Source organism: Sinohyriopsis cumingii, chromosome 1 (assembly GCF_028554795.1).
Source record: "Sinohyriopsis cumingii isolate HCF-2022 chromosome 1, ASM2855479v2, whole genome shotgun sequence".
In the NCBI taxonomy this organism is placed as follows: domain Eukaryota; kingdom Metazoa; phylum Mollusca; class Bivalvia; order Unionida; family Unionidae; genus Sinohyriopsis; species Sinohyriopsis cumingii.
In genome coordinates this window covers 170542519-170569842 of record NC_142961.1, presented here as the reverse complement: position 1 = coordinate 170569842, position 27324 = coordinate 170542519, and the positions used below count along the sequence as shown (strand labels likewise).

General features: G+C 39.4%; 1 protein-coding gene and 1 long non-coding RNA gene across 2 annotated transcripts in view; one reads left to right on the top strand and one right to left on the bottom strand.

The window, feature by feature from the left end:
• LOC149808374 (solute carrier organic anion transporter family member 4A1-like) overlaps positions 1–27324 on the top strand; it is a 95621-nt gene that overhangs the window by 416 nt on the left and 67881 nt on the right. The gene's annotated exons all lie outside the window — the stretch shown is intronic.
• On the bottom strand, positions 755–25465 carry LOC149808375 (uncharacterized). The gene is made up of 4 exons (XR_016424858.1): positions 25175–25465; positions 24498–24699; positions 9522–9657; positions 755–1063 (listed from the first exon to the last, which is right to left on the bottom strand). It is a non-coding gene; the product is annotated as an uncharacterized LOC149808375 (long non-coding RNA).

Below are 27324 nucleotides of genomic sequence, written 5' to 3'. Positions count from 1 at the left end.
TGGGGGTCAGTGTGATACTAACGATGCAAGGAAATATGGGTTCAGTGGGTTATTAACATTATGACCCCATAGTGTCATTTTTTACAATGAAATCTGGGATGAATTGGAAGTTACCTTTATGGCCCAATAGCGTCATTTTCGCAAGGAAATATGGGGTCAATGGGAAATTAGCATTATGTCCCCACAATGTCATTTTTTCAATAGAATATGGAGTCAGTGGGAAATTAATATTGTCTCCATGGTGTCATTTTTGCAAGGAAATATGGGGTCAATAGGAAATTACCATTATGACGAATAGTGTAATTTTTGAAGGGCAAATGACATTATGACCCCATAGTTTCAATTTTATACTTGGGGTATCACCAGAATATCAAGCAAAAGTAAGTTCCAAGAAATGATTCTACACAGAGCGTGTATTTTTAGAAATTACAAAGTTCAGTTGTAATTCCGATACTATTTATAACAAATGCGTGTGCAAGATCAATGACTCTTTGATCATACATGTAGTCTGGTTCCCTGCTTATGCCTAATGCATTGCACTCCGCTATACTGTAGTATTAGCGAAGTGCAACGCAGGGAGCATACTAAGCAAGGAACCAGACTATCATACGTGTTCATACTTGAAATGTTTGTCAAATTTAGTCTTATGGCACCAAAGCGGTAATTCACAAATACCTTACGTCATATGTTTGCATGCAACATTTTACTTAATCCAAACAAGTATACTAAATACAGAGGTGCTAATTATACTCAATCAAAATTAATTATCTTTATTAAATCACCATGCAAATTAAACTAAAGAGAAACAAACAGTACAAATTTTGTCAGTGAATGCCAGTGTCCATACATGGTAGAGTTGTGTTTAGAAGTATGTCCATGAATTTTACTGTCCGTACAAAGTTGCATTTAGAAGTATGTATAGATCATTTTCAGACACTATTTTTAGCTGGCCAATCCTATCCCAGAGCCGCATCCGGTACGGTCATGCGCATTTGACGTAGGGCAACTCGAGTGATATGAATAGAACGTTCTAGAAGACGACGAATGCCTTGAATAGTTCCATCTAATATTCAAATTAAAAAATTAAAAAACAGAACAATTATTATTAAAAGATACAATAACTGAAACAAAAAAATATAAATTACATTATATATATATATATATATATATATATATATATATATATATATATATATATATATATATATATATATATATATATGTATATATATATCCAATTATACATGTGCAGAAGATGGTAAATCATAAAATAATTAAAAATAATACAGCACAACACGACCACAAGTAGGGCAGGAGGGCCTCCCCAGATGGTCTGAAAAGATGAACCGGGGAGAGCACCCTCCCCAAAAAAAGAAGAAAGAATAGAACATTTGTCATTAGAGATCGCCACAGATAGTAGTAAACAATAATATGCCAGCCCACAAGTATAAGAGTTGAAATGTACGTTTTCATCAAGTATTTTTTAACAATAAATGAGTATATATTGCTTTATGTTACTGCATCGTGACTCTCATCTTAACCTCCCCCCCCCATGACTGCATGGTAATGAATAATCTGAAAATAAGCAAGTTAACTTGTCTAATTAGCAGCAAACAATGAGCACCAAAGTCGGCACATCACATATTAAGCAGATTCCTCAAAGAATGTGAATCCCAAAACTGCTTATGATACATTGGATTGAATAAGAAACTTATTCTCTCTCTCTCTCTCCTTAGTTTGCTAACTCCATAAAAAATATGGATAATAATGATGAGTTAGCTCATCCTGCGATACATTTGCAATGGCCAGTTGCTTCAGTACTATCAGCTATATGTAACTCTTGTGGCTTCTTGGATTGGGCTTGGGATCTGATTACGCTGGCATTGATAATGCTGTGTTCACCTGTATGCATCAATCCACTATGAAATTAATTTTATGCAACAAAGAGATGTGTAAGTCCTCATATTTTCGCGAGTATATAGTCTTGAAGAGTCATCTAAATACACGTAGATTTTTTCAAATTGTAATTCTGGTCACATACGAAAAATCGTCCACCCACCTCTTTCCTTTCAGAAATGGATCATGCAACTTTGTAAGTCCTATCCAGGATCGCGGACAGAGTAGGACAAATTCCTAGGGACCGCAACGGTCAGGGGGTCCACCGGTGTTTTAATTTGTGATTCACTGGGGCCTATTGGATAATTTTTCCTTGGGCACACAAATCCTGTCTGCTGCCCTGGTTCTCTCTGATGCTTTTTGTGCTCATATCTACTTTTCTGTTTTTACACATGTTACTGAACTATGTACTCTTGATTTTTAAACACTATTTCTGTATTTGTTTGAAACTATCTTCACGAATATACACTATGTTCATGACAATCGCTTAAAAGGTGCCCTACGTTGATTGCGCATGCGTTAAATATTGGAGTGGAAAAACTCAGATTCGACTTCCTGAAAAGGGTCTATATGAATTTCATTGTCCGTACTGGCAGAGTAGTTTAGAAGGGTGTAGCTTTTGAGACTTCCAGTGGCTCGCTGTAGGCCTTTTCAATAAGTTACTTACTTCTCTTAGATAGGGGCGCTGTCATCACTTAATCGACTTCCGGGGGCTATGTTTAATAAACAGAGTAGGGTTCTGTAGCTCACATCTGCGATGGGAACCAAAATATCTCTGCTCAGAACCACTTAACATCTGCGCTGGGAACCAAAAGCCATACCTATAACGCGCGTCGAAGCAATATTGAGTCCGGTACTTATGACATTTTTCCTTATTATACTTATACTTATATTATTATTATTATTATTATTATTATTATTATTATTATTATCATCATTATTATTATTATTATTAACATTATTTCTCATTACCACATTGCTGATTAAAGTTAAAAATATTATCATTGCCCAATTATTGATATAGCAAAACTATTGGAAGCTTGTTATTGATGTAGGCCCTTTAATCATATTTAAAGATATCATATTTAACATTTAAGAAAATACCCTTTACCTCTTTACTGATTTGCCTTAATGAAATTGAAAATTTTCTGATAAACTTACATCGGCTCAAGTGGTTCAAAATCTGAATAAAACTGGCAGAAAATCTACTAATTACCTGAATGAGAAGTGAATATATCATTTATTTCATACTGACGACAACTTTATAGATTTATGTTTTCATTTCGCATTACTTTTAAATTTGCTTGATTTCTTTACTGTTTAAAACCGGCTTGGTGTATAATTTTAAAAGTTCTACTGAGTGCGGCCACCGCCATCACCAATTAAAATAGAATAAAGGAACAGGAAAACAAGAGCAAAGAAAAAATACCAAGAAGAGGAAACGATTAGCAAACCGCCAAGCCGTGAACAAAGGAATTAAACGGAACAAAGGAACTATCAAACAAAGGAAAGATAGGAACACGTAACAGAAAACAAAGGAGAGACTTCTAGCGGAGGAGCAGACTGGGTTAGGACAAAAACAAAAGATAAGCCATCATTCAATGCTATACGCAATTTAAGTAGAAGAATGCAAACTAGGTCCAAACAAATTGCTCTATTCACTCCAAACACGCAAACACACAAACCACCAAACAACCCTATCAATAAATCAGTAAAAATATTGGATGTATCACAGCTCCAAACAGTACCAATAAAGCATGTAAAACAAGCAAGATTAACGCAAGTGGTACCAACCACAGCAAACTCGAATTCAACCAACATCACACTGGGACCCCAAATTCTGGTCTCAAACACAGACCAAACAAACCACAAACCAGCAGACATAATTAACACCCCCACCCCACCAACAAAAACTACTAGAAATACAAAATTTTACACTCCAGGGAACAATATAAATAAAATGCCAATACTATCGTCAATCCTCTTCAAGGAAGCGGAAAAACCAAACACAAATGAAGATATAGACACCACTATTCCAAACCTAACAAATTAATTTGACAGTAACCTACATACCTTAAACTCCCCACAATTAGACCACATAACCATAACCAGCACCCCAAAATTCACCAAAAATGAAATAACCAATTCTAGAAACATGCAAACAAACCAACAACAGGAAATCAAGCAAACAACAATAAATCAAAACATTAGGAAAGAAACTATACACTCAAGCCAAACTCCTAGACCATATGGGATAATAACAGCAAGGGAACCACCAACCTATGGGAACAAATCCAATGAATTAGACACTACAAAACTACCCAGCAGCATCACTAATATGGCAACCCAAAGACCCCAAACAACCCAAAACACATACCTAGGTAATGGCAAGGGCCCGCTTAAACCCCAAAACAACCACAAAAAACCCACAAGTAAGATTAACTCAAAACAGGAAATAAAACAGCAACATAACCCCCAAAACAAAAATTTACAATTATCATTCCATCGAACACACCATATACATAAGTAGCAGGTGCAACATAAAATACTAGTCTAAGTACCAACAGTATTATGACGGTACTGGCCAAAATTCACACTGGACAATTCAAACTGATAAGACCAAGGCGAAACTGCCTGATTGTCCAATGCAGCACAATTCAACAGGTGGAAAATTCATCCAAATTGAAACTATAGGCCCAATAAAGATCAAAGTAGAGAGACACCATAACACTCAGAGGAAAACACGAGTCACTTCGAACTCCAAACACAGTGAAACCACAACTAATCTGGCTGAACCCACTAAAACCACTATCTTTAAAAAAGTAATAGCACTAAGCGGATACAACAAGGACATAAGCAATGAACTCCTACTTCATAAACTCACAGCAAATGGAACACAGACCACCAAAGTATATCGTCTTAAAAATCACAAGGGACAAGGAACAAACAAAACAGTTATAGAGGCTACCGAGCCAATACCCTCAATAATAAAACTAGGACAATCAGGAGTGTGCCATAAGCTGGAAAACTGCATAAATAGGCCAAGATTTTGCACCAAATGCCTGCACTGGGGACACTATGCCCTCAGATGTAGATTCAATCCAAGATGTAATTACTGTGGAGGTCAACACAAAGGAGAATGCCACGCAATTAAACAAAAATGTGTTAACTGTAAAGAAAACCATTATCCTAGATCGGCAGAATGCAGATTTGCAGTAAAAGAGAAACAAATAGTGGACTTAATGAACGAAAAACACCTCACCTACCATTCTGCAAAACATTATTTGTAAAAACAACCCCAACACACCAAAATCTTCCTCTGAAACAATCAATGAGCACCAAAACTCTCCACGCAGAATCAGAAGGGAAAACATTGTACCACAAAACATACCCTCGAATCAGGAAACAAAAGAACCAAAAACTACAACCCACATTGTAACAAACCATGACCACCCTGATAACACTCCAGATACAAACAAAACTGTCACCCCAAACATCCCCAAACCTAACACACACCCCAACACAGAATTAATGCAGGAAGTAATGAACCTAACAACAGGAACCCTAATGCAAGATCTCAGTAGCATAATCAGAACCCTCAAAACCATTTTCACCATACTAGCTGATTGAACCACAAAACTAACAGATAAAGACAACGTCAAAAATGAATAGTACAAAAAATAATAAAATCACCATCTGGCAATGGAACTGCATAAGAATCTTTAAAAAACTGCAGAACAAACTGAATAATACGGCCGTAAAACCAGACATAATCTGCCTACAGGAAACCCTCATAACACAAGAACACAAACGCCTGCCCAAACTACAAGGCTATACCCAGGGAATCTTTAAAAACGGACCCATGGGGCAGAAAGGGGGTGGACTAGCAATTTTTTTAATAGATATACTAATCTACTATGAAGTAATAGAAGTATCCCCTAACCTAAACATCAATAATAGCATCGAAATAATGTCAGTAATGATAAATATAGGAACCACAAACATTCAAATAATAAATGCATACGACCCAGGGAATACCTTCTGCCCTACCAACCTAATCTCACTAAAGGCAACCACTAATAACAACAACAACAATCGAATGATCTGTGGCGACTTCAACGCACACAGTGAATTATGGGGAGGTAAAAAGAAAGATCAAAGAGGAAAAATGGCTGAAAAATGGATAACTGAGAACAATCTGGTCATCTTAAATGACGGGTCGAATACTAGATTAAACCCTGAGGGTGGCACTCTCTCAGCCATACACCTAACCATCACTACCCCAAAATTGGCTCAAATCACAAATTGGTGGGTGGATCAGGAAGATACGTTAGGAAGTGACCATTTTCCCATCACAATCAATATTCAAACAAAAACTCATCACATTCCAAACGAAACCCCACCTAAATGGAGGTACCAACAGGCAGACTGGGATCAATTCCAGTTATTACTAGCTAGAGTAAATCCAGATAACTTAGAATGCCCAAGTATTGACATGTATTATGATAACATAACAGACACAATTATAGAAGCAGCTAACCGATGCATACCAAAGGCAACTAATATCCAAAATAAAAACCCTGTACCATGGTGGACTAAACAGTGCACTATAGCACATAAAGACAAAAAAGGGCCTTAAATGAATATAAACGTCTCAAAAATTCTATCTACTTCCAGCTATACAAAGATAAAGATAAAGCACTAAAACAAACTATAAAAACTGCTAACATTAATCTATGGCAAACCTTTTGCTCTAAGCTGAGTCTAAAATCAAACTCAAAACAAATATGGGACAAGATAAAAGCCATAAAAGGAAAGCAACTACCTCAGCCCCAAAAATTAAAAATGCCATAACTAATAAAGATAAGGCAGACCTCCTAGCGAAGCATTTTTCGAACATGAGTAGCAACAATAATCACACCAGAAACTTTCAAGAACACAAAAAACTAATGGAGGGAACCCAACCTCAAATGTTTCAAGACCAAGGAACAAAAGAATCTCACCTAAATAGCGACATCACAGTACATGAATGGAAGATAGCCCTACGATCCAAAAACGAAACATCCCCTGGTAAGGATCAGTTAGGTTACATTATCTACAAAAAAACTACCTATCAATATAACAATAGCCATAATCAAACTCTTTAATAGGATATGGGATAAAGGCCAACTACCCACCAAATGGAAACATGCCATAGTAATACCAATCCCCAAGCTAGGTAAAGATCCCAACAACATAAATTCGTACCGACCCATCTCCCTTACAAACAATATTTGCAAAATAATGGAGACAATAATCACAAATAGGTTAAAACACCACCTAGAAACCAATAACCTACTCTCCATAAATCAATGTGGCTTTCGGAACAAACGGTCCACCACTGACCAACTTCTCAGATTGGAAACAGACATCAAACTCGCTTTTAACGCACATAGGAAAACCGATCGCAACCTCATAGCGGTTTTTCTAGACCTAGAAAATTCGTTCGACCTAGTATGGACCAATGGACTAATGGCCAAATTAAACCAACTTGGAATAACTGGACGCTTGTTCAACTGGATTGGCGATTTCCTCACAGGCCGGAAAATTACCACAAGAATAGGCAACACCCATTCGGAAGAATTTTCACTTGAAAATGGAACACCGTAAGGCAGTGTAATAAGTCCCTTACTATTTAACTTAATGGTAAACGACCTTGACCTCAATGCAGCCTCCTCAAAAATAAACTTGTCACAATTTGCAGATGATAGCGGCATATGGACGAATGGAAATCCTGCCAATAACACAGTAGTTAAAGAAATCCAGCAGAGCCTAGACAACACAGGGAGCTGGGCGGACAAATGGGGTTTCAAAATATCTCATGAAAAAACTGTGGCAATCATATTCACCCCCAAACGAAATAACAACCTAGTCTATCCAAACTTCTATATACAAAATCAATTAATCAAATACGTAACAGTAGTAAAATTCCTAGGAATGCTCTTTGACAACCACCTCACATGGAAACAGCACATTGAACAACTCACCCAGAATTGTAACAAAATCTCAATTTACTCAGGAACATCACAGGGACTGACTGGGGATCCAACCAGGAAACCCTCCTCACGATATATAAAAGCCTAATTAGATCAAAACTGGATTACGGTTGCCAAGCATATAACTCGGCTAAGCAGCCTGTACTACAAAAACTTGACACTATCCAGAGAAAAGCATTACTATTATGTACAGGAACACTCCCCTCAACATCATTAGAAGAACTACAAACACTAAGAGGAGAACTACCCTTAAAATTACGTAGGCGAGAACTGCTCCTCCGATACTCCATTCGATTAGATACCCACCCAGACAACCATCCCACCAAAATAGCTATAAATAAGTGTAAAGTTGTCTTCAAACCCAAAATCATACCTATCACACCAAGTGGCAAAGTAATCGTTGAACTAAGAGAAAAGATACCTCTACTAAATAAACAGGTAACAAACAATACAAACCAGAACAAATCACCATGGTTACAAAACCCACCAAGGATTAACATTGAAGCTACCAAATTAGGCAATAAAGAAGGACAAGAAAACTTACTAAAACCTGTACTGGTAAACGAAATCAACCAAAGATACCCGGACTATGTTAAAATATATACCGATGGATCAAAAACAAACAACCCACCAAGAACAGCAGCAGCAATAGTCATCCCTGAATTCAATATACAAACGGGATCCAGATTACCTGCCTATTGCTCCATTTACACCACTGAATTCTGGGCTATACTTGAATCACTACAATGGATCAAAGACAACCAAATACCTAAAACGGTCATTATAAGCGATTCCCTAAGCGTTATCAAATCGATCCAAAATCGCAATACACACTTTAGGGAACAATTTCTCGGCAGAGCATGCCAATGAATCGACGATATCACCACATCACATCAATTATTCGAGCTCATGTGGATACCGTCGCACATTGGAATCTCTGGCAACGAAACAGCAGACAAAGTTGCAAAAACCAAACTAGGAGATCAAAACTCTATCAAGCTTAACTATAGCTCTACAGAAGTAATAAGCTTCGCACAAATATATAATAGACCAAACATGGCAAGATTTTTGGAACTCCTCCACAAAAGGTAAAAACCACCATGAAACCCCCCCAAAAAAACGTAGATAGGAAAATACAGCTACCTAAGGGTACCTATTTAGAACAGAAAACCATAAACAGGATAATAACTGGAAAAACTAAACTAGCAAGCAGTTTTGGAAGGTTTATAGGACCCAAACCAGCAACCATTAACTGCTTTAACTGCCACACTACCGAAGATCTACACCACGTATTCAATATATGCCCAAAATATCAACCCGCTCGGAAAATATTTATCAAAAACCAAAAAGAGATTGGATCACCACACACATACCCAGAGTTACTTATGGACTCTAATAAAAATAAACAATCAACATATAAAAATATAAATCAATTCATAGACTCAGCAGGACTTAGGAACAGAATAAAATTACTATCCCCACAAAACCAAAAGACCCAGTAACTAGCTAAATAAATTTAGAAGCCACCACATGAAAACCCATAACATATCACTCAATTTTATAAAAAGTATTAATAAGTAATTCACTTACGAAACACCTGTACAAAACTAAGGAAACCGCAAAATCGGATGTCCTAGATGTCCTTAACGAACCGAGTAATCAGCTAGGATTCCGGTCCTAGATGTCCTTAACGAACCATGTAATCAGCTAGGACTCCGGTCTCTTGCTAAATAAAGTATAAATGACATTCAATCTCTAAAAACATCAATTAATAAATAACTTAAAGAGGTAATATCTAAAATCTTATAAATAACATAACGTAGGAAACACACCCTAAACACCTTGACTAGTAATACCATAATAACCTTGAAAATCTCTCTTCATACATGATATTTCCTAAGAACCTCTATGAACAGCATAGAACATCCCCCCTCCTTTTATAACATTTTGAAGAAGAAAAAATATATTTAAAAAATCGAAGAAAAAAAAACGAAAAAAACCCCACACAAGAAACACTAGGCAAATGCAACAAGAAACCAGCGATGTAAAGCAAGCAGGACCGTTCCCGAGCTCTCCTTCCCACTAATGACAGACAACCATTCAACTGTAGGGACCTTTATGGACCCACAGATTGAGCCCAGACTATCAGGGTTCCTTGAATCCATAAAAGCCTGGGGGAGGTGGCACCATCCCCTTCCCCAGGAACAACTAGCAGGCTGCGGTGCAGTCAGAAAAAAGTGGTACATGCACAATTGTGCCCACGCCACTATAATTAAACTCAACAACAAAACAACAACAACAATTTTGTATTTCATCTTCTTGCTTTTCACAATATAGCAGAATGTCATCATCATCATCATCATCATCATCATCAACAACAACAATAACAGCAGCAACAACAACAGCAAAACCCGATATGGTATTAATTTATTACTTCATGCTGTGTCTTCATGTATATTTTATTTTATTTGTTAATCTCCATATGAATCCTTCATAAGACTGGTGGCTAGGTTGGCATTTATATGAGATAAATCATGACTCATTTGATCCATCATTGTAATGCTTTCTTTTCCTAATTCTGATCTCTATATGCGTACTGCAGTTTAAACAAAAAATAGTTCTAAGCAAAGTGCTTATACTTATATCTCTGAGAAAAGTTATATTTGTCAAAATCTACAAATTACTTCAAGGTTTTAATTGGATTCTTTTTGGGATAAGAGTACTGACTGTCTTAACAGTTGAAGAAATAAAAGCTGTAGATTGAAAGAAAACTAAAGCAAATATCATCAGTCTAAACAGCAGTACTAGAAATTGTTGTACTTCTCATGGACTGACTCGAATTCTCTCTGTGGGATTCAGTTTCGTGAAATGTTCTCTTATGATTTTCATAGTTTAGTTTTTCATTCCAAATTGTGCTATTTCCAGCTGAAACTGACCTCTCCCCCACCCTCCTCTTGTTGAACCCACTATTTCTATTTTTATTAGTATTTAGTGTTTCTGTTTAATTTTCAAACAAAAACTCCGCAAGTCAAACAAAAATGTTACTTCTCAGTGGCGTACTAAGGGTTGGTGCGGGAGGGGGGGTGTCCGCCCGGTTGACAACCAGAAGGAGGGGGGGGGGGGACTATCGGCAGAGTTGAAATCCCAATATAAGTTTTCAAACCAAATGAAAACTTCGCCAAAGTAAACTTTATTTCCAATTTGCTTATGACAGCACTGTATTGTTTCAAAATCTACTTGCAAACATGATATTGTTTTGCGTGTTCACATTTTAAAATTATGGGGGGGGGGACAAAGAATGGTCTGCTCTGGGTGCCAAATACTTTAGGTGCGCCCATGTTACTATTACATTATATGCCGAGGAAATTTAAGATCTTATTATTTTGTCCTGAAGATAATTTCTAAAATATTATATAATACAAGACATTGTGAAATAAAATGATGCTGGAAACAGTGCCTATAATTTTTGTTTTCTAAGGAAAGTATTAACAATAAATGCTTTTAGCACTGTCCTTTCTAACGTATTAGTCGATGCATGTGTCCGATTGGAATTATCATTTCCAAAACTTTACATTCAAGAACATACTCACAAAGCTATGGGTAACTGTGAAACAGAAAGTGAGTGTCATCCATGTTATCAGGATAATTCATGATTATGTGACAAGATAAGAAGTTCTACATTACGTAGCGGTGATAAAGCCAAAATTAGAGATGATATTTTATAACTCATTTCTAAAAGAATTGTTTTCCTCCTAATTACTTTCAATTGTACTATTAATACTTCATTTGGAGTCTCAAATATTACCTTCCTATTATTGTTTTGTTCATCATCTTAGTACCATAATCTCCTTCCAATGACGCTTTGCCTTTTTCTTAATAATGAATCGCGAAAGCAAACTTGAACAACAAGTCTTCACTTAATCATCTTTCAACATTTAGAACCACAAAGTGTTCGATTGAAGTAGTACACTGAGATATTGCTATTACGTTATTCAAATAATATAATCTTATCCTATAGCATAATATTCCTGCAAGAAATTATTATGAATTAAACGCTTAATGATTCAAGTGTGTAATGCAATTAAACGCTTCAAGAAAAACTTTCACTGAGTTCTCAAGGCATTATAAGTGTCACAACCCCGCTGCTGTATTATAAATAATGCTGATCCACTACGGTATTATAAATAATACTGCAGAAGGTGTGCATTAACATTTAATGACTCACGAGCCCCCCAGTCAGCAGTTCCGACTCTCTAGACACATATAACAATTGAAGGTTGAATAAATAACAATTTTATCAAATATACGAATGCAAGAATTTCATGGACATAAATCTTCAGCTCAGTATATCATAATACAATAATGGCCGGGTTGACCAAATGCCCTTTACTCTTTACCTCGTCATATAGAAATTACTGTCCATCACAAGTATCGCCCCATTCCTGTGATACAGTGATTATTGTGAGAAATGTGACTATGGCTATAACAACTGAGAGAAACACAAGCATTGTAGATCGTAATGCTCAGGATGTTTGGCCTCTCAACCCTGTCTTGACGAAAGACAAGAACGAGTGCATTGCTCTGCTTGTCAGCGAACTTTTGACAGCCCTGCCTGTTACCAACAACATCTGAAGACACAAGGTTCACAGACGAAAAGTGCTTATCAACACCTGAGATTTTGTCCTACTTGTGGACAAGCCATACGTATCAATAGTGTCAAGGCACACGTTTGTCGAGAGAAGAAACGACGTCAAATTTGTCGCCAAATCGTTGACTTGGAACACGAAAGCTACATTAAAAAATGCCATTTCAAACGTCAAGAGGAAGACGATGACCAGAAGGAGAAAAGCAATGTCATCTTTTTCGATTTCGAATGCATGCACGAGACTGGGATTCTCATTCCTAATTTCTGCGTGGCTCACCAAGCGTGCGAGAAGTGCATCCAAGAGCCTATCTTTAGTCATTGCCCTCACTGCAGCAAGATTCCTGGAGGACGCGAAAAAAAATCTTTTGGGGACCTAACACGCTAGCCAAATTCGCCCAATGGATCCTAGACCCCATCGACGAAACGTGGAGCCAAGAGGACATCAAACATGACGGAGATTGTCATCACCATGCCACGGTGATGGCTCACAATTTCTCCGGATACGATGGACAGTTTCTTTTGAGATACTATACGGAAAAAAGTACCGAACGTCCTAAATTTACTTTGAACGGAGCCAAAATCATTTCCATGCAAGTGGACAAGTGTAGTATAAAGATTCGATGAGTTACTTGGCCATGCCTTTGAGCCGAATGCCTAAAACGTTTGGAATGACAGAAATGGTCAAATGTTATTTTCCGCACTTTTTCAATACCGAAGCCAATCAACATGCCGGTCTGCCCCATCTGCCTGAGGCTCACTACTACGACCCCGATAATATGCGCAACGAACAACGAGAAACTTTCTACGCTTGGTACCAACTTACGCCTCGGACCCCTTCGACTTTCAGGAAGAAATTCTAAAGTATTTTCGTTCTGACGTGGACATTTTACGGCGTTGCTGTGGAAAATTTCGAGAATTATTCATGGAATTCGGAGGGATCGATACTTTGAAAGAAGCCTGCACCGTTGCTAAAACGTATTACTTCGTATACCACCAATGATTCATGCCCGAAAACACCATGACTATCATCAGCACTCAAACGACAAACTTTGTCAAACGTCGATACTTGGTCAAAGTCCTACGCTGACTACATTACTTGTGCGACAAGGAAGACAAATGGATAAAACATGTCCGCAACGGAGGGGGCGAAAAGACCCTCGAAGGTATTCAGTGGCTAGTTGGGACTTAAAAAACCCCAAGATCGTGTACATGTCTAACGGAAGATTTTTTTCACAAATGTCCCCTCTGCTACCCTCAAGGTTTGGACAACGGACCATGGATGGAAGACTTGTACGAGGCCACATGTCAGCGATGCTTGAGTTAGAACAGCGAGAATACCAAGTGGTGGAAATGTGGGAACACGAGTACGATCACCGTTTAAAAACCGATCCCGAGTTTAAACGTATCGTGGAAAGTTACAAACTGGTGGACCCTCTGAACCCGCTCGATAGTTTGTGCGGAGGACGGATGAATGCCACCTGTTTTTCTATACCACGCCGACGAGGAGAAAGGAGAAGAAATCAAGTACTTGGACGTATGTTCGCTATATCCTTACGTGTGAAAATAGAGTAACTTTCTAGCAGCGAACCCGCAATTGCTGATGGAACACATCGATCTGGACAACATTCGACAATACAAAGGATTGATTAAACGCAAAGTCTTGCCTCCCACGGACTTGTACCATCCCGTTTTACCTCACTATTGCCAAGGCAAACTGATGTTTCCCTTGTGCTGTGCTTGTGCGGACACGTGCCACCAAGACCAACCTTGTCAGCACACCCGGGAACATGGGTGAGCCTAGAATTGTTTAAAGCTCTGGACCTGGGATACCGATTGCTAGAATTGTACGAAATTTACCACTTTCCCAAGACACAAAAATACCACAATGGCAACGAGGCTAAGAAAGGCATTTTCGCAGACTACGTGGATGCCGTTTTGAAACTGAAACAAGAATCAAGCGGCTATCCTTCCTGGTGCAACACTCCCGAAGACCAAAATAAATTCAAAGAGAAATACTGGGAGCAGAAAGGTATCACTTTAGACCACGTGGAGGAAAACGAAGGAAGGCGATCGTTTGCCAAAGTAATGTTGAATTGCTTGTGGGCAAAATGGCACAACGACCGTGTTTCCCCAAGACGGGGTATTTGTCCGATCCATCCCGCTACTTCCAGATGATTCATGACAAAACCAAATACATGAAACACGTGGACGTCCTTCGTGAGGACTTGATTTTAGTCAATTTCGAAGAAGAACTGGACTTTGTAGAAGCCGACGAATTTGGAAATGTCATCATTGCAACTTTCGTGACAGCCCATGCTAGCTTAAAAATTGTTCGAAGTTTTAGAACTGTCAGGAGATCGTGTGCTGTATTTTGACACGGACAGTTGCATCTACATCGATCACCTGGGTCACTGTTACCCTAAATTTGAAGCAGACCGTTTAGAAGCCTGGAAGGAAGAGCACCCCGACGACAAGATTTAGCTATTGGCGGTCCCAAAACTTCAGGCTATGGATACCGAGACCCACAAGGAGAAGTGCACACCAAGTGTAAAGTGAAAGGATTGACTTTCAGTTATCGCACCAGTCGAGTGGTGAACTTTGGCGTACTGAAAGAAGCCTTGTAGTCTGGACAGGATGAAAACTTCAAAGTAACCACTAACGAACCGAACAAGATTGTACGTTTACCCACACACCAAATCGTCAGTCGATCTTTGGAAAAAGTGTATCAAATCGTGTACCAGACGCAATTACGGCTTCCCAACCACTTCATTTTGCCGTTCGGACACGCCGATATTGATCAGCATATAAAGGGGAAAACGTCCAAGACTGATACTTCATTTTAACTACCTGCGTCAATCAAGAATGATGAATACTTTTAAATATACATCATTCAAGTTCGGGGATTCTCAAGTGGAGTGGGATGCTGTGCCTTGCGATTACAGAGATGCTGTAAGCTGTGACCTTAGGGATTCAGTACCACATCATGGGAACTTTGCTATGACTACTACTACTACCATACCTACCATGAAAAGTGATGCTGTGCGTGTCAAACCTGACGGATGCGAAAGCGATGCCACTCGTTACAGAACACCTTATCACTGGAGGTAGCGATTCTATAGGAGGTGTCATCATTCATTCCCTCTTAAAATGGCATTCCAATGTCCCCCCAAAAAAGCCATTCCCAAGAAAATCAAACAGACGTAGAAGAAGAAAAAGAGCAGTGGTGTAAAGACCAGGTCACAGCAAAAGAAAAAGTAAAGCCTACATAAAAAGAAAGTAAAAGCCCCCAGAAAAGATCCCAGAAACCAGCTTCTACAACGACCTACAGCGATGGTGACGCGTCTCCAGTAGCTTCAGGTTCTTCCACTTCTCCGTTGCTGGTGATGCAAGCCAAGCCCAATTTCACACCCGTTCTTCCCCATTTTATGAAACAATGGAAACCCGCGTCTCCAAGAACTTCTCCTCCATCGATGACACCCTCCTCCTCTTTAGCGGCATCAGCAGCTGCTCACAAAGTACATGCCCCCAAAATCAAAGTCCAAGAGAGATCGGGCATGTTGCAGGTTTTTTTTATTGGATTTGTCAAAGCAAGAACTGAACCGATTTGGTCCGTTGCGAACCCCTCAACGACGTGCCTGCGCATTCCAGTATAAAAAAGACATGCGGTAAAGGAAAGGGATCGGTGTTTTTGTGCTTCTGAGCGCACAAAGATGTCCGCTAAAAGAAGTGCACACCACTCTCTGGCTAAAAAAAGGAAAGAAAAGGAAAGGACTTCCTCCTCGTTTAGACAGCAGTTGGGTCGTGTTGTGTGTCCTGTCCAAAGCTCCTTCACCCATGTGAAAACAACTCATTCAAACAGCCTCCAAAGATGTCATCGATACCGTATGTGAATGTTGCCTGAATGTCTTGAAAGGCACGATACCTTTGTCTCCATATCAGAAAGAATGCTTAGCCAAGGATCGATACGTTCTTCGCCAAATGGTCATAAAGAAAATACTCCTCCGTCAAAAAAGATGTTGGTACAACGCGGAGAAATTTTGCCCATATTGTTAGGACTATTGCTGAAAGGAGTATTGGGAACAATGCTGAGAGGACCCATGGGAGCAAGATAAAAAAGGACCAATAAGATAAAAGGGACCCGTGGAGTCAAAAGATCTCAGACGTGACCATTGAAATCTGATGGAAGTACGAAACCTGGCTCTAGTGCCTTACAAACGATGGATGAAATAGCATCGTTGTGAAGAACAACGGAACCCGCATTTCCCTCCCGATCCTCATTTGAACGAGATGTCCCAGCTACAAAACGAACTGCAATCGTTTATGGATCGCAACGATTTGTCCAAAATAGAAAAATCGCAAATGTACGGTCAGCTGTTGCAACGACTGCAACTCTTTCACCAGAGAGCTTTAGATAAAACAGGTCTGCCAACTCTGAAAGATTTTAAGAATCCGATGAAAAGTCCATCACCACCACCACCGTCACCACCACCCCTAGCGGTCAAGACAGACGCAGTGCCACGAATGCCTGAGGAAGAGGAGGTACGAGAAGTCTTTAGAACACCATCAGCAGCTCCCATTTCAAGTAAGATTGCAGCGTCCTTGTTCAACCCTTCCCCCGAACCTCAACGAGAAGAACTTAAAGGTTGGATTAAAAAGATTATGTCCACTCGTCCTTCAACAAGTCAAAAAAATAATAAGGAAAACCAGAAGTGAAAAATGAAAAGAAGACCAAAACCATCCCGTTAGCACCACCACCGCGACCACTACCGTCGACTTCTACTCCCGAGGCACATCGGACAGTCAAGCCGTTTCTAAACCACCATTTCTCCCCATCCAAAGTAACAGCAGCGAACAGTGGGTGACTTAATAAAAAATGGAGAAGGTATTAGCCAGCATTTGCTACGAACCAGCCCATCCTGCAGGTTACGGAGGAATTCAGAAATTGTATCGTGCTGCCAAAACTCGTCTGAAAAGTCTCCGTTTACCTCAAGTGCATCGATGGTTTCAAGAACAAGGCACGCACACTTTACACCAATTAATTCGACAAAACGTTTCCAGAAGTCGCTCCCAAGTGGAGGGCATCGATCATCAATGGCAAGCCGATTTAGCCGATGTCTCTCATTTGGCCACCTACAATCGTGGCTACATATATTTGTTTTGTGTCATCAACGTCTTTTCTAAATATGCCTGGGTCGTACCACTGACTTCAAACTGGTGTTGAAACAAAGTGTTTGTCAGCCTCTTCGATGGCAAACCGACAAAGGCACATAATATCTGAATCAAGCTTTCCAAAAAGAATTAAAGAAACGAGACATTCATTTTTTCACCACCGAGTATCCCGAAACCAAAGTCAGCATCGTAGAACGTTTTCAACACACCTTGAAAAAACGCATGTGGAAATATTTTAAACATGAGCACTCTCATTTGCGTCGACGTCTACCGCACCTGTTCCAAGCGTACAACCAATCTTCCCATCGGAGCATCGGATGTGCCACCCCCACCCACCCCCGAAGTGACTCCCGACAACTAAGTTAATGTTTTTGAGCGCATAGACAAAACCAAACGCACTTTCGACAAAGGTCACTTACTCAACTGGCACACTGAATTGATTCTTGTCACTGGACGAGTACGTGGCCGTCATCCTGCTGTCTGTAAATTGGAAGACATGAACGGGGAAGTGTTTAAAGGAACATTTTCCTTGTCCGAGTTAGAACGCGTGACTAAAACAGAAGATGAAGTGTACGACATCGAAAGCATTCTCGAGCGAAGAATCCTTAAAGTGGGAAAACGCCGTGTCAAAGAAGTCAAAGTGCGTTGGAAAGGATATCCTCCCAGTTTTGATTCTTTAATCGACGCTTCGCAAGTCATTGACTATAAAAAGAAGTGACCATCATGCCCTTCAATATAGCCTCGACCGCTTCCACCGCAGTGATCACTACTTCAACGAGTTCTTATCTGCAAGATCTACAAAAGCAACCCTTGTGGGTGTGGTGTGGAGAACGTGTGCCTAAAACGCAAATCGTCTTTTTCTGCCAAATCTTTGAGGCGTATTGTGTTATCGGTGCGGCCATTGCTAATTTGAGTTTGCAACAAGGAGACAATTGTTGACCATTTTACTGGGCAGTTGCATCGGTAACCTTCTCAGTAATCCTTCCCTCAAAAACTCATCAAACAGGAACAACGGGAGTCTTGCGTCCAACGTCAGTCACCACTCCAACAATGACCACAAAAGCAATTATCTTTTAGACACTCCTTTGACTTCGAGTGACCCCTCCGACAGCAGCATAACTCTGGAAATATGAACAACAACCAATTTTACTTAACCTTACCCAGTGACAGTTCCATGGAGGTGTTTCCCAACAATACTTAGTGTTGTTACACAGCCAAATTACCTCAGGCCATACAATTAGATCACGAGACCCATTGAGAAGTGGCTTTAGTGGAAATGATTAACCCTACACAGAACAAAAACACCAGTGAAACTCAAAACACTTTCCAGGTCGAAATCCTGAACGTCTAATTGCAAGAACAAATTGATAAAATAGGGGTTTCAGGTGACACAAAGTCAGCAAGTAATTCATCATTCAGCATATACACGTTGAAAATTCCGACAGGCTATTATTTTAGCGGTGAACATTCCGTGGACACAATTGCTGACAAGTTCGAGGTAGAGTTTAGAAAAGCACTGAACAGAGCCAAAAAGTGTTAAGATTGAGTACCATAAAGTGGCTCGTCGCCTACTTATAAAATTGCAGGATACCAACACGTTGTCCATCAGGTTTAATGGTAGATTGTTTGAAATTTTGTTTGGACATCCACAGATGGTAGCACAGAATCTGAGCCCGAAGGTCAACAGTAATATGAATTTTTACAGGGCTTTTGGATTCCCTGCAGAACTGAACCAAGGACTCAATTTGATCTTTGTATATTCCGATGTGGTGGAGTACAACGTAGTGGGACACACCTCCATGCCGTTACTACGAGTCATTCCTTTCAAAGTGGACTTTACCACGACCAATGACCAGGAAGGTCGAAACACCTATCACGTTCACCGCGAATTTGTAGATCCTCACTATTTACCCGTCAGTAAGTCGTATTTTGACAGTCAACATTGCTATAAAAAGAGATCTGGGACAAAATATTCCATTCTTCAAAGGGAAATCACAGTGAAACTCCATTTTCGAAAACAATTCCCTGACGAATTGTAAGTCATGTATCCAGTGTACTGAGGCGTCGCTCGACAACAAGGACATGGCTTATACTGAAATCGGCCTTTCGTTCGGTGGCCCCGGTTTTGAATCCGAATCCGATGGTGACACGAGGCTTGCACGCTTTGAAAGATGCCGCATTGACGCACGGCAAAGAATGTTTCCAAAATGTCATCATCGACAATCAAAACTCCAAAGAAGCTTTCTTGAAGCAGGCAAAATTGTCTTGCTTCAAACGGGCAAAGACATTCTGGGCCGACGAGAAACTCCTATGAATGCATTGGACGCTGCCAAGTCATACTTTCCTGTATCCCTGACGCCACAGCAAGGACAAGGCAGAAAGAGACAACAAAGACACCCTTCCAGAAGCCTTCATACCCTCAGAGTTAGAAAGACTAAGAAAAGAAGAACCATCCGAGACTTAGACGTTTTGGGTTATTTAAAAACAGATAGTAAAAAGAAAGAAAGACAATGATACACCAAGAGTCTTGCGCCTGTTCCAAGTCGGAACTGGATCTGTTTGCCATGCCACCCACCATGATGACGAAGCAAGAATCCCAATGGGTCGAAATTCATCCGTCTCATCTGTCAAGGACTCAGGATCAGCTCCCATCGAATCTGAAAACAAAGGACAGCCCGAAGATTACATCGATCTGAATAGCAGTTACTTGTACTTGAAAGTGAAAGTGATCGACACGTCGACATACGGTCCCGATATAAAGGACGAAGATAAAGTAGCCCCAGTCAACAATTTCATGGATTCCTTGTCCAGTGGAGTGGATTTGTACTTGAATAACAAACTGGTCAGTAGTAGCATGGACACTTACCTTTACCGAGCGTACCTGAAAATCTCTTGACGTACGAAAACGAAGCCAAGAACACCCATCTGGATGCTTATGTGGTATGGAAACCTGACACAGCAGGCAAATTCAACGATACCGACTTGATTACAGATAAAGAACCAAACCACAACGTGGAATTCAACAGTCGACGAAACAAAATCAAAGGACCCAACAAAAATTTAGAACTAATGGATCGTTTGCATTTAGACATGTGGTTGCAAGAAAGTATTTGCTGACGGAGTGGATGTGTGCCTGAGACTGAATTGTAGCAGTGCCGCTTTCCATTTGATAGCTGAGTCTACCTATTACAAAACAGTCATTCAAGAAGTCAGACTACGTACGACGTGTGGAAGTATTATCTAAAGTGGAAAACGACATCAGTCACAGTTTGAGCAGAACGACCTCCAAGTATTCGATACGAAGCGTGGAAGTGTAAATCTTTGCCATTCCCGCTGGATATCAATCGATGATCGGAGATTATCTCTTCCAAGGACAGTTACGCAAACGTTTGATCATTGGTACCATCAAAAATACAGCCTTCAATGGAGATTTCGAGGAAACTCTTTGAGTTTCAGCAATACAACGCGTCCAAGTTCGAAGTCAGTCGAGATGGCAATACCTTGTGTACCATGCCTTTCTAACCTGACTTTAGTGACGAGAAGAAGAATTACTTGAGATCGTACTTGTCCCTGTACGAAGCCACGGGACAGATAAGAACCAACACCAGTCACGGCATTAAGTGCGAGGCTTATGCAGAAGGTTACACTTTGTAGGCCTTTGATTTCACTCCAGAATAAGTCAGCAACGAGGGACATTTACACCCTATAAAATCCGGCAAAATTCGTGTGGAACTTCAATTCGCAAAGTCAATACCCGTAAATAATACGTGAACGTCATCTTGTATGCCGAAATCGACAATACGGTAGAAATCAAGAGTTTGAGAGAAGTCATTTTAGATTATTAGAAATGATGGAAGACACTTATCTCTCTTTGAATGGTGGAGAATCTATGGAAATGGAATGGGAGGAGGAGAATGGGACAAAGACGAAGAGGACGTGGTGATGAGGTCCAGATGGTCAGAACAAGAACAACATTTAGTCTCCTGTTTTGCCAAACACCTGGCGGATACAATTATGGAATTGATCAAGAAAGATTGCTATGGATGTTAAAACGATCATCCCAGTCAAATTCAGCACGATAAATGTCTGAAGCTAAGTCATCAATAAAAATTGGACGAGTATCTGGACGAAGCTTGGAGTCTCATCTCGGAAGAAGCTGTGTTGCATCAGTGGTATAAAGACTTGCGTGATCATTCGTCTCCTCCACTGATGGTTCTAAAGATCCATCACATCAAAGCTCTCTTGGCCCTGAGTACGGAGACGAAGCGACGAAAAGGTTACTTGTCAGAGAATTTCAAGCAAAAAGTTGGGATTGAATTGATGACTTATCATTAGCTGTGAAACAAAAACAAGAAAAAAAACAACAACACAAAAAATGGATACCTGGGAACTTTATTATCTTTTGAACCACAGTTCTTACACTGCTTCTTGGAATCCAATGGTGTGTGCTAAAAATTAGCTGTCTCACTGCAAACCTCAAGACCCTCAAGCTTATGTCATCAACACGGGCGACAGTCATCTCCCAGGAACCCACTTGGTAGCCGTCTACTTCCCTAAAGAAGGTTGTGCGGAGTATTTTGATTCGTATGGATTGCCACCTTTGGAAGGCGACATGATCGACTTTACGAGAAGAAATGCCCAGACAACACGATTCAATAATGTGAAATTACAAGGCACAAATTCCATGGTGTGTGGAAAATATTGTGTGTATTTTCTTCATCAACGCAGTCGTCCATATTCTTTAGAACATTTAGTGACTTATTTTGATCGTCACTCTTCTAGAAACGATGTCAAAGTAGATAGATGGTTGTGTGACCATTTTGGCTATCTCGTCTTTAGCTAGGAAACGTAGTGTACATCAATGATCCAATGACTTCCATCAGTGGAAATCTCACTTCACTTCAAAACGTTGTTAACCTTGCCAAAAATAGTTTATTTATTTTAGAAAAAAAAATTTTGTTTGAAAAAAAATGTTTTATGGTTCATTTTGGTTGTTGTTTGAATAAAAAATGTTGTGTTTTGAAAACAATGTGTCTGCCGTTTGTTTTCAATTTTTATCATTATACATGTTCTTTGACTTCTCTCTATCCCTCACCCTAAAATCAATTCTACTGTGTTCCGACCCAACAAAAAAAAATCGTAGGGCTGTTTTCTATCATGTCCACGCTTACACCATATAAAGCGAGGCAGTCTGCAGTCTGAATATCCATTATTGACTCGTTCACCTATGAAGATGCCATTTAATTTAGCTAAACTAAACGAAGCCTACGTACATTTGCATCGTGTCAGGCAAAGCCTGATACCCAAACCTGAAGAGATAGAGACTGTCCGGATGCTAAAAGTGGCCGAAGACCTGATGGAAGAGATCTTTAGAGACGAAAAATCAAGAAGAAGAAAGGAGAATGGACGGAGAAGTGCAGACTTCAGATACAGAGCGAACAGCAGCAACAACAGCAGGAACCAGACAGAGGTTTTGTCGACTGCCGTGTGGACACGAAAGCAAGCGTTCTCCTTCTCTTTCCAAAGAAGCAGACCCTATCCTGCGGGGAAGCCTGCCACCAGACTGGGACGCAGTCTTAGACAATAAAAGATTGCCATAATCTCCGTCCACAAAAAAACAGCCCTTTTCAGGGCTATCAATATGTCTAGAAAAGAGATTATTCAAGTTGCTCATTGGTATGAGTGTTGAATAATGTAGCTATTAACACTAACTTCTTTACGGATATGTGTGTGTGTTTGTATGTGTTCGCGTGTGTTTGTGTAGATAGTAGAGTGTGTTTTTGTATGCGTTCGCGTACGTTGGTGTGGATAGTAGAGTGTGTGTTTATATGCAATCATGTACATTTGTGTGGATAGTATATTTGGGTTCGATGTTTATTGTTTGTTTCTTTTTTCTTCTTCCCGTGTGTGGATACCGAATTTGGGGTTTATATGCATTCGCGTACGTTTGTTTGGATAGTAGATATTGTGTTTGTTTTTTCTCCTTCCAGTGTGTGGAAAGTATATTTGGGGTTTGTATGCGTTCGCGTACGTTTGTGTGGATAGGAGATATTGGGTTGTTTGACAGCAAATATTAGGGTATTTTTGATAGTAGATATTGTATTTTTTACCCTTCCCTTCTGTGTGGATAGTTGAGTGTGTGTTTGTATGCGTGCACGTACGTTTGTGTGGATAGTATATTTGGGGGTTTTATGCTTGCGCGTACATTGTGTGGATAGCATATTTCGGTTTGTTTTTATCTTCTTCCCGTGTGTGGATAGTATATTTGGGATTTTTATGCGTTTGTGTACTTTGTGTGGATGGTAGATATTTTGTTTGTTTTTTCCCCTTCCCGTGTGTGGATAATATATTTGTGATTTGTTATTTTCTCCTTTCCATGTGTGGATAGTAGATATTGTGTTTGTTTTTTCTCCTTCCCGTGTGTGGAGAGTAGATATTGTTTTTTTTTCTTCTTCTCGTGTGAAGGTAGTATATGTGGGGTTTGCATGAAAATAGAAGAAACTTAAAGGCCCTTTTCAGGGCCACTCAAATGCCTCCAAAGGATTTGCTTTCTTGCCTAAATATTTTATTAGTCGATTTTATAGTTAAGATATGATAGACTGATCTTCATCAATCTATGTCTATGTGTTGTATGTGTTTTATATGTTTATGTCTATATTTCTCCTGTATTTGTCTCTCCCTAGAGTAGCGCGTATTCAGGTCAAACCCTTGCTACATTGTTACCAATGTCCAGTACCGTGACGTCACCTTACCTGTTCCACTCGCTATACAACAACCCCACTGTCCCTTGTCGCTATACAGGTCCAATATTCCCCACGCTAAACGTTCCCAGGGTGATCTGAAAAGTCTTGACGCTAAACGTTCCCAAAGGGTGTCTGTAATGTATTTTCCCATTTTCGCTCAAGTATCCCAATTAACTACTGTCCTCCATCCGACGAAGTGACATGAGCATACCTAAAATAATTATAATATATGTATTTTAATGTATGATGAATAAAAATAGCCATGATGTCAAATAAATTACAATTAAAATAGGTCTGAGCACAATAATGAATTCATTCTTTCGATACAATATTACGCTAATGTTAAATAATCAGTAATTCATGCGATATCAAGCCCTATGGAACAAATTTTAAAGTGATTTCATTTAACCAAATCACTATTATTGTGCTCAATTAAACAAACATTCAATGTGTAATCTATCATTTTGCGACATTCATGTTCGCTATGCTACAACACAGGATGTCACATATTTGTATATACATTTTAATAGAACACGTATCATGTAAACAATCAAACGTAAAGCTCTTGCATACGTTAGAGGCCCATGTGATTTCAATAGTTAAGGGAAGAAAGGTGGCTCAACGTATTAAATGCCTTTCAAATTAATGCACTTATATATAATAAAAAATTCGTTGACTTTTATTACCTGTCTTTTTCCTTTGATATTAAAACTTTTTCTGTTTATAGCACGTAGCCAAGCTTAACGGTCTTCCTCAGTCGAAGGGATGCAGTACATATAAATAGGCTGAACACACACATACAGTAGTTATGTATCAGTTCATGCCCACAACACGATTTTATCCCACACAAAATTCTTTTTCTGATTACTGTGGCACAAACAATTGTACAACGCTTCCCTCCACCTTTTGCATAAGGCAGTGTAATCAACACGAACAATCACACTTGACTCCCGTAACCAAACTAAATCAGTACCTGTATAGCGGATACTCTTGCTGACACCTAGGGGGAAATAAATATTCAAGCACTATATACCGGAATGGTCCATATTCACTTTAACTGTGCGATAGTATCCAATTATGATAGTAAGCAAGTGTTTTATATCCTTACATCACACGTGTGACAGTCTATCAGTATAAGGTGCATGTTGGTGTATATAAGTGTGAACAGTCCTACACTTTTCCCCATCACTCTTTTTAAGGATAGGTAAAAATGAGATTTGAGATTCCCTTTTTGTACCCATACATTGCTTTATAAAAATGGGAGTCTGGATACACAGATAAATATGATGTTACCGCTACACATAATGACCAACAAGCCGTTTAAATGACCAACACCAACTTATTTACTGACCAACCGTCACATTTACTAACAATCATGTCGTTTGAGCGATCAGTACTCTCTCATCCGTTCACAACCACCCACACCTCCAACCAAGGAAATGGGTAGGAATATATACACTATAGACACCAGCACCACGTCCTTTGAGTGACCCATACCCACTCATCTACTCACCAGCAACCACATCTACGTACCAATGGAAAGAATAGAAATGTATACACGATACCAACAAACACCTTTGAGTGGTATTTTCACACTCATCTACCGACCAATACCTTAGTTACACTACGGGAACGATCTCAAAGAATGGGTACAAAATAAGTCAAACCTCTTATTAATAAAGCTAAAATGCACCTTACTACCCCTATCCTTCTATAAGTTACGAATAATCCCTTTATAAGCAACACTGCCCACTATTACCACCTTTATAACTCCTATTAAGCTAACAGAGAAGTGAGAGGACATAATAGTATAGGAATATACACACGAACTTATATACTACAAGAGTAGGAGCCAAAAAACACATGTATATGCCACCATACATAGAGTGAAAGGGGACGAACGGGTAGTAGTGCTAACACATACCATGCATGCACACAAACAGGCTTCAAAGGCTGGGAGTCAATTAGACCATGAAAGAGAAAATGTTCTAGTCTTAAGTCCATGCAAACAAATCAGCTACAATTTTACAGACTTATTACAGTCTATGTATATTCGAGTTGAGACGACATTGTTGGTCCAATCGATAGGAACGTTTCTTGCCTGTTTTTATCGACAAAAGCATTTGAATAGCACATGCACTAATACAATGATCCGCAACAAGCATACCGGTTGCAATTATAAATAAATACTCATGTATAGTAACCATAATATTTAAATCAATAAGGTTCTAAGCATTAGTTAGCAAATGATGAGTCATCTATCCACGTGAAGAAAAAGTTTAATGATATGTAGGTTTCAGGGTGATTAGCACGAGCTGTGAATAATTTAACATTTTATGTTGTCCAATTGTACGTTTACAACATGTAAACTAAAGACGTTTAGTCGCAAAATTATTGGAGGATGGAGTAGTAGCACGATTAAGTTTTGTTTTTAAGAGGTTTCACTTCTTTTTTATCCCCATTCTTTATGAGCTTATGAAAGGCCTATTTTGCTGCTCAACCATATTTTACCTGTCCCATCGCTTATCAATATTCAATTTCTTAACAGAAGAAACAAACATTTAACGTGCGTTCTCTATTTTATCTCCTAGGAAAAAGCAAGACTTGATTGTGCGAATGTTGTGAAATTTGTAATATTTTCCCTTCAGCGTGGCATAAGTTAAAAGGATTACAAAACAGCAATAACGAGCATCAACAACTCTCCGGCAAAATAAATGTAATTGAGGTCTGGTGTTTCAGCTAGCTGTAAACGAGTCCATACTGGAATTAATTTTTAATTCAGGGGTTGTTAGAGTAAAGGGAGCCTCTGGGAAGATCGTCTGTGATGCATGGTACA